Raw genomic sequence first — 10,265 nt, forward strand, 5'->3', positions numbered from 1 at the left:
CTTCGAATGAATCCTTGAAGATTTGGCTTTGAAGGAACTATGAAATCAAGAAGATGAAAAACAAAAAAAAAAGACGGAAGAAGAAATTTTAAGCGTCGAAGACAAATCTCCTTCTTTTAAGCCTTTGCAAGGAAAGGGAAAATTATGGCTGAAGAAGGGTTTCAGGAAGAGACTATTGGTTTTCTTTTCACCATTTATATATATTTAAAAATATTTAATTTACAATCTCTTTAGATTTTTTAAAAATAATTATTTTATATGTTTTAAACTGATTTTTTATGAAAATTTATTACAACATGTAAATTTTATTTTTTATTTACATGTCATAAATTAAAAAAAAATAGTATTAATTTTATTTTTACAAAATAACATTTATAAAAAATATTTCAAATAAAAATTTAATTCAAATAAAAATTAATAATTTTATATGACATTAATAATTATGCATTAATAGCATAAAATACTTTATTGCACAAAATCATCAATTATATAAGAGTATTGAAAAGATATCTCATTCTATTACACAAAATTTATGATTTCTCTTTTTGTGTAATTGTGTAATTCTTTTCTCATATAAAAATATATTATAAAGATTAATAAATTTTATTAACTTTACAATAAATTTTTAAATATTTTAATAATAGCTATAAAAAAATAATTTTTATTTTGGAGTTGCCATTACGTATTTATAACAAAAAAGTTTTAATAAATTTTTGTTTATTTTATACTAAAATAATAAATTATCGAATTCAAAATCTATTTCTTCAAAAAATACCATGTATTTTAAATAGTGTGGTGTATATTTAAAAAAATTATTTTTATAATATTATTTGTATTATATGTATATAACTTTAATAATTCTATATGTTAAAATAATAAAATTATGAAGATAACAGGACACTAAAAAAAATATAGTAGAGTTATAATATAAATAAGTTTAAGGAATACAAATTATCATGATATCATATAGCTTAGTTGTAGGTTTCGATACTTGCTCTATGTTATTTTTTATGATTGATAAATAAAATTTTAAAATCTTCCTTTTAAAGAAGGAACAATCACAGGTTTAAAACGTAGCATAAAATAATAAGGGATATTTTCTTACACCCATATTCTGAAATCGTAGTCTAAATTGAATAAGGGATGGTTTTTATACAGCCACAGTCAGAAACCGTAGTTTAATAAGGAATAGATAATGATTATGTTATTACCACACTTTTAGAACCGTAGCTTCAAGTAAATGCACAACATAATTCTAGAAACTTGACAACGAGTAAAAAGCACATCCTATTACCACTTTAAGCTACGATTTTTAAACCATTGACAATTCTTCCGTTGCCTAAAGTCAAATATGGTGTAGTGACTGTTCTTATCCTTTTTTTTATAAATATAATAATATGATATAACTTGTATCTATTCGATTCAATTAGATATATCAATTGGTATTAGAGTATATTAGTTGTTTAATAGAGCGACATGTAAATAGCTAAACGACTGAGGGCAAAGATCTTTCATTGGACTTCATTGAATGCTTCAATCTATCAAAGTCCAGTTAGACACAAAACTCAATAAAATAATTCATCAATAATTAATGTTTTATAAAAATTGACCATAATATAACTTATTAATAATTAATTATGTCAATCCATATTTAATTAATTAAATAACAAGAAATGCAGGGTCTTAGGTGTAAAAATTTCTTAAAAGGGTCATGAACTAGAGAAATCAATTACTAATTAAATATCAATGTATCAAAATAATGATAATATATTGTTATTAGCATTTGAAATTGAGTCTACCCCGACCTTGCCTATAGATGCCATTGTAGTTCTTTTTTAAGTCTATTTGACTATTTAATTATATGTTTAAAATTATTTTAAAAACATGTTGTTAAACAATCTAACTCAACCTTTACTGAGCGTCGGGTTAGATTTGTCAAAGACTAATATTTTGATGCAAATTGATCTTAGGAAGCATGCAAACCTAGAGTCGACCGAAACAACCTCTTCAAAGATACACATAATGGCATTTTTATCTTTATTAATAGATGGAGATTTTCAATCATACGGGAGATAAAAAAGACATTTGAAGACGAAGAAACATAGATGTAAAGATGTAGATGTTAAGGTTTTTTTAATAGATGTTAATTTTGATGATCAGTTATAATTGACATTAAGATATACATTGAAGATGTTATTTAATTATTAATGATAATTGATATTTTATATATATATATATATATATATATATATATATATATATATATATATATATATATATATATATATATATATATATATATATATATATATATATATATATATATATATATATATATATATATATATATATATATATATATATATATATATATATATATATATATATATATATATCCCCAACAACTACAACTATAAAACGTTGCTATAGCCCCAAGCAAGTTGTTTAAGGGAAATGTTTTTTTCAAAAAAGGGTAAGGCAACACATCTATTTCACACGGTCTGAAAATTATTCTCATAGTTTAAGGAAAATGATTTTTCTGATTTTGCAACGGTCTCTTCACGTTTCTGTAGGTTGAAAATGTTGAAGTGGCTCAAATGGGTTGTGACGAAAATTTGCTCAAAGAGCTGCTTAAAAGAAGTTGGTAGAGTTGATTGTGAATGAAACAATTTATTTTGGTTGTAAGACTCGTGTTTAATAATAAAGGAGGATGTAAAAAATATAATTTGTTTTTCCAAAGAGCATTTTATTTTTTTAAAAGATTTGTTGTTTAGTGAGAAACTTGTTTTTAGTAATATTTCCTCCGTTGTTAACTACTACTAGAGACTCTAAGATCGTTGACTTGGAAATTGGATCAATAATAATCGAATAAGGGATGGAAATTGGGAATTGGTGTTTAAAAAATTTAATATTAATCCCTGAATAACTTGTTTTAAAAGTATTTAAGTTTTGTCTTCTGTAATTCATTTCGAATAACTTTTGCTTGTTAATTAATAATATGTCAAGTGCCAACCATTACTGTAAGTAAGTAAATTTTAAAAAAACATAGTTAATGAGAGTATTATTTTTTGGGATCATATACCATTAGTTTTAGAATTTTAAAATTAAAATACAAAGTTATGTTACAAATACATCTCATAATATGATAGAGTATGAATCTACAATCTTTTATTTACTCATATTTAAGTAGTGAAATTTAAAACACTAAAATATATGCCAAAAAAATATAAATAAGCATACATCGATGTTGCAAATTAGTTCTTTTTATTTGATAAAAAAAAGTTGCAAAATTAAAAAAAAGAACATTATAAAATAAAATAGTAATATTTCATTGAATATAAACTATAATTACACCCATAATATACAATATTAAAATGGAAACAATTTTCACCCTGTCTTTAAGTTGAAGGAGAAGTCATTCTTCTTTCAAGTCTTCCACTTTACTTTTACTCAAACCAGACATCAAATGTGTATGCTTCAAACATAAAAGCAAAATTTTGGAGGAAGATTTATTTATTTTATTCTATATTATTAAGTATTTACAATACTGTAATTTATTTTAAAAACGACAACTACTAACTAGTTATAACAACAACATAAGGAACGAAAATTACATTCACCTTTCGGAAATCCTAACCATAAACATCTTACGGCACAATCAATACATAGTCCACCAATGCATGTTTCCGCTATATCGCTACCCGTTGCTCCTGTTAAAAAAATCTCTCAAACTCAAAATTCCTTTATATATTTTAACAATGATATACAAAATAGAATTTACAGGAAAAAGTTCATATTTCTTACCAAAAGATAGGAGCAATGTAATGCATAAAACTCCCATGAGAAAAAGTTTGCAAATGTGCACTGTCATTTTTTCTGAAGATTTTGTCTTTGTATTCTATTATTATCTTTTGTTCTCAGTATTATGCATAGGAAACTTCAAGTTCTTTATATAGTACTCATTTTATAAAAAATATTTTGAGAGTTAAATCTTATTATTTATTATTTATTATGTAATATTTTAAAGAATATGAGTCAGAAAAAAGTATCAAAATTTGGAAAACTTGTATACTACACAACTACTCATATTAAGTATTAGAAAAAGAAAGAGATACATTTTAGACTTATTACACGTATATTATTTAAATTTAAATAATCTTTTTGGTTCTGTAAGCTAGTGTGTATTTTTTTTTTAATAAAACCTTTAAATATTATATTTTATTTGATTTTAGTCTAGAAAATCTGAATGTTTTATGCGGATTTTAACTTTATAGAATAAAATCAAAAATATTTTAACATTTTAAAATTATTTTATAAAAAAAAATATAGTTAAAAAAAAAACTCAATTTACATAGATCAATTAGAAGTAAGAGTTAAATCTATTATTTATCAATGCATAATATTATTTATCAATTACAAGACTATTTAAATCTATTATTTATCAATGCATAATATTATAGCTTTTTTTTTTAATGGATATTACAACTACTATGACGGTGACATATAGTTATTTATTTATTTAAATTAGAAGTAAGAGTTAAATGTTAGACATTTCTTTTATTCCATGACTAATAATAGATTTCCTTCCTAAGAAGTTCTTCTAAAAAATAGTATTGCCAAAGATATAATGTGGCAGCAGTGACGTGGCAAACATTTTACGGTGGAGTGTTTTTCAACGGGAGTTTGGAAGAGAAATAAGTGAAGGACTTTGAAATATGAATTTTTAGAAAATATTAAAAACTCTTTAAGATTTTTTGAAATTTTGTTTTTTTTTATAAAATGATAAAACGGTACTTTTCATTAAATAACAAATTAACATATTTTTAATTTTTGTAATATATATATATATATATATATATATATATATATATATATATATATATATATATATATATATATATATATATATATATATATATATATATATATATATATATATATATATATATATATCTATATATATAAACAATTTTCATTTTTTATAAAATGATAAAATTGTATTTATCAATAACATATTTTCAATTTTTGTAATATTATAACAAAAAAGTTATATTAATATGTGATTAACATATCTTTAATACATATTTTTAGTTCTTTTAAATTATGAAAATTTTGTTTTTTCTGAATAAAACAAAATTTCCAAAACTCACCCCAACTAAATCCTTTTATTATTTTTATTTAATCATTCGTTTTTTAAAATCCTCTCTACCTTTTCTCTCCAAAATCCCAAACAAAATCTAAGAGTATTTTGGATTTCTGAAATTTATTTTATTTACTTTTTATTTTATTTCTTTGTATTTTGGCTTTGTCATCTGTACAAGACTGTAATAGATCTCTCACGTGAGAGACTTCTTTATTTTCGTTTTTAGACCCTACAAACTTTCAAGATTTTTTTAATTCATTTTTCTTTTCATTTTTCAACCATTAAATAATACATTGTGGGGGTTAATAGCCTCGGCTAAATGCTTGAAAACCAAAAAAAAAATAATAACGCTTAATACTTGCGGGGTTTTAAAACTCATACTAAATGGTTGAAAATGAAAAGATAAAACGTGCATGATTTTCATTATTCCTATACCCCTGTATTTTAAAACTCATACTAAATGGTTTAAAACCCATATCCCTATCATTATTCCTATACCCTCGTATTTTTTAAAATATTTCAATTCTATAAGTTTCATTTATCAAATAATTTTTATTATTTAATATTTATCATTTCACATCTCTATTATTAAAGTGTATCGGATAATTTTATTTAAAGTTTTTTGGTATGTGATTTTTTTACGGTATGTAATTTTTCTTCGCTGGATAACTTGTAATCATATTTTTTGGTATGTAATTTTTATTCACCGAATAACTTGCAATCAAGTTTTTTGGTATGTAATTTTTCTACATCGAACAACTTGCAATGAAGTTTTCCGGCATGTAATTTTATTCACCCGATAACTTGTAATTACATTTTTTGATATGTAATTTTTCGTTATCGAATAACTTGAGTTTAGGAAACAATGAAAAATTATGGTCTAAAGTAAATAAAATTGTAGCCTATTCTAATAGACATGGTTTTTGCAACTTATGAATAAGTGTATATCCCGCACTTAAAAAATCGTTGCCTAATACATTAGACAACAATTTTATTTTCTTAGGCAACAATTTTTCCTTGTTGCATAAGCATTTTATTCGGATAACTTACTTATGAGTTATCCGCAATGCAATTTTTCACCTTAAACAATCATTTTCTTTATTTTATGCCACAATTTTTCATTGTTACTTAAAAGAATAACCACTTAGATTCAGGAAACACATTATATTTGTAAAGAAATGAAAAATTACATGTAAACAAATCTTTTATCAATTTTAATGAGAAGACAAAAACATGTTAATTTTCCCCCTTTTTAAATTAAATTAAATCATATGTCATCTATTAAGGAAATTATTTGTACATGTCACATTTCATTTTATTGCAATTAAACTAAAAAAAATTAAATCGAAATTAATTTAAAACTAAAAGAAACATTTCATTAAATTCAGTATCTTACTCTAATCTCCTTTATCCTTTATTTTCTCTATCAATGCATCAAGATGAATTTAAGCATCCATTATTTTATCTTATCGTTCATGCTCTCCAATTTCTATCGCATTTTCTTTTTTAATAAAATATTGTCTTCTCTTAGTTCAACATATTGCTCGATTTAGGTATTTACCACATGGTAAGCCTATTAGAGTTTTGTGTTCCTCGCAATCATGAGTTGATTGTTAAGCATATTGTGAAATTTAAAATGTAAAGTCTGAAGTGATTTAAGCTAGAACAAGACTATGTATCTCGATCAATTTAGATGAAGTATAGAGTTCATAATTAGTTTTACTCTATAAACACTACTACAAATAATATATTTCACGATAAAAGTTTCATATTAACTTATCAATAACCGAGATATATGTCCTGACAGCGCCATTAATTTTTAAAAATATATACAATATATACCCTCATTTATTATCAAAATCCATGGAATATAACTATGAGGGAGCTCCCTTCGAATCCCAGCAATTGCATTTTATGTTTTATTTTTATTTTTAATTAGTTTAGGGTTACATGATGTCTTTCCCTTTTCCCCTTTTTTTATTTATTTTTAATTCATATTACCCTCGGTTATATTTGACAACCAATAGGTAATATCTTTTGCATCAACATTTTTCAAGTGTCATTTTTTATTTTTAATTGATTTTAATCTATTACCTCGATTTTCTCTAAAAATCGACGTGATAGTTATTTTAAATGAATTTGCAAAATATGACGCTATGGGGCTTTCCTATTTTTTTTATTAATACATTTCCTCGGTTTAGCCTAAAAATCGACGAGTTTGTTCTATTGAATGAATACTTCAGAGAACTATAGTCTAACTTTTCATTTACCTATCAAAAAACACTCTAACTTCATTGTCATCCTCTTCACAAAAATCTTAGGAGATTTTCATTAAAACTCTTCCAACATCAACTTGAACATCATCTTTTTTCAACTTCAACTCTTCAAACATCGATTGGAACATCATCTCTTTTCAAAACTCGTTGAAACATCGTTATCACATTTGAATTACATAACTCATCACTGAAATATTTGGGAGGATTTTGTAAAGTCTCGCCCCACTCCTGAATTCTTGGATAAAAGCCAAAAAAGAAAGGAGAATGGAGCTAGAAATATCTATCCACATAGATTGTCTCGTGGAGGATATGATAAACTTGAACAAAAAATGATTAATGAAAAAAGAAAACAAATGGAACTAGAGCTGGGAGATCCTTCTAGAAGCCTTGATCATAAACCATCTCCACCATCACGTCATGAGAAATGGAAGAGGGCACGACAAATACCAAATGGTGAGTTCACATAAGAGGCTACACGCGAAGTGGCTGAATAGATTGTAAGGAGATACTTTTTTCAATATTACTTATTTTAGTTAATTCAATGTGGTAAATATGGACTTTTATATGTTTTGTAGAATGAACTGGTTGAACAAGTCAAGGTTGATATCTTCGTTCCACAAGATCATCATGTTGTTAAACAATCTAACTCAACCTCTACTGAGCGTCGGGTTAGATTTGTCAAAGACTAATATTTCAATGCAAATTGATCTTGGGAAGCATGCAAACCTAGAGTTGACCGAAACAACCTCTTCAAAGATACATATAATGACATTTTTATCTTTATTAATAGATTTAGATTTTCAATCGTTCGAAGATAAAAAGAACCAAAAAAAAGTAGATATTAAAGTTTTTTTAAGAGATGTTAATGATCATTTTGAAGATGTTATTTTAATGGTGAGTTATAATTGACATTAAGATATTCATTGAAGATGTTATTTAATTATTAATAATAATTGACATTTTATATATATATATATATATATATATATATATATATATATATATATATATATATATATATATATATATATATATATATATATATATATATATATATATATGATTGATATTAGGTATAAGTCTAAAACTTATACCAAATCTCAAACATTAATAAAATAGAAATAAACTGTCATATTAAATGAAATATAAAAAAAAAATACATAGTCATTTTTTTCTCTAAAAAATAGGCTACTTATACGATTGTTTGATTTATTTTTATTAACGGTTGGTATTTGATATAAATCTTTTACACTTATATTTGAGGTCAACGAATCCTGATTCATATATATAGCTCCAACAACTCCAACTATAAAACGTTGTTGTAGCCCCAAGCATGTTGTTTCCAAAAATCTAACAATTCAATGGTTTTAAGTTAAGAACGTGTAAAAACCGTTGTTATTCGAGATTTCTAAAGAAATCTAGAGCAACGGTTTTGTACATGGTGTTGTTGTTCGATACAATATTTTTCAAAAAAAGACTAAGGCAAGACATCTATTTCTCACAGTCTGAAAATTGTTCTCATAGTTTAAGGGAAATGTTTTTTCCGATTTTGCAACGGTCTTTTTGCGTTTTTGTAGGTCGAAAATGTTGAAGCGGCTCAAATGGGTTGTGACGAAAATTTGCTCAAAGAGCTGCTTAAAAGAAGCAGGTAGAGTTGATCTTGAGTGAAACAATTTATAGTGGTTGTAAGACTCGTGTTTAATAATAAAGGAGGATGTAAAAAATATAATTTGTTTTTCAATGGAGTTGAAAATAGTGAGAGCATTTTATTTTTAAAATATTTGTGGTTTAGTGAGAAACTTGTTTTTAGTAATATTTTCTAAGTTGTTAACTATTACTCCCTCCATTTTTTATTATACGTCCTTTTTGATTTTTTATACATATTAAGAAATGTAATAATTATGGTATAAAAAAGAAAAATTATGAAGAGTTTTATAAAATTGTCCTTCATTAATGATATTAGAAAAATAAATTAACATTAAAATAAAAGAGAATAATAAATATTTAAGGATGTAATAGGAAACATAACATTAATCATTCATTGATATTATAAAGCGATTTATATTATGGTACAAAATATTTTTTCAAAGTGACTTATAATAAAAAAATGGAGATAATACTGGAGACTCTAAGGTCATTGACTTGGAATTTGATCAATAATAATCGAATATGGGATGGAAATTGGAAATTGGTGTTTGAAAAATTTAATATTAATCCCTTAATAACTTGTTTTAAAAGTATTTAAGTTTTGTCTTCTGTAATCCATTTCGAATCAGTTTAGCTTGTTAATTAATAATATGTCAAGTGTCAACCATTACTGTAAGTAAGTAAATTAAAAAAAAAAACACAGTTAATGAGAGTATTATATTTTTGGATCATATACCATTAGTTTTAAAATTTTAAAATTAAATTACAAAGTTATGATACAAATACGTCTCATAATATGATAGAGTATGTATCTACAATCTTTTATTTATTCATATTTAAGTAGTAAAATTTAAAACACTAAAATACATGCCAAATATATATATAAATAAGCATACATCCATGTTGCAAATTAGTTCTTTTTATTTGATAAAAAAGAGTTGCAAAATTTAAAAAAAGAACATTACAAAATAAAATAGCAATATTTCATTGAATATAAACTATAATTACACCCATAATATACAATATTAAAAGGGAAACAATTTTCACCCTGTCTTTAAGTTGAAGGAGAAGTCATTCTTCTTTCAAGTCTTCCACTTTACTTTTACTCAAACCAGACATCAAATGTGTATGCTTCAAACATAAAAATAAAATTTTGGAGGAAGATTTATTTATTTTATTCTATATTATTAAGTATTTAG

The 10,265-nt window shown here is 24.3% G+C and overlaps 1 long non-coding RNA gene across 1 annotated transcript; it reads right to left on the minus strand.

Annotated features, from left to right (window-relative positions):
- Window positions 1–3,305: 3,305 nt before the first annotated feature.
- On the minus strand, window positions 3,306–3,958 carry LOC127127662 (uncharacterized). The gene is made up of 2 exons (XR_007805404.1): window positions 3,805–3,958; window positions 3,306–3,710 (listed from the first exon to the last, which is right to left on the minus strand). It is a non-coding gene; the product is annotated as an uncharacterized LOC127127662 (long non-coding RNA).
- Window positions 3,959–10,265: the final 6,307 nt, after the last annotated feature.

The sequence above is a fragment of the Lathyrus oleraceus genome, chromosome 3, assembly GCF_024323335.1.
Source record: "Lathyrus oleraceus cultivar Zhongwan6 chromosome 3, CAAS_Psat_ZW6_1.0, whole genome shotgun sequence".
Lineage (NCBI taxonomy): Eukaryota > Viridiplantae > Streptophyta > Magnoliopsida > Fabales > Fabaceae > Lathyrus > Lathyrus oleraceus.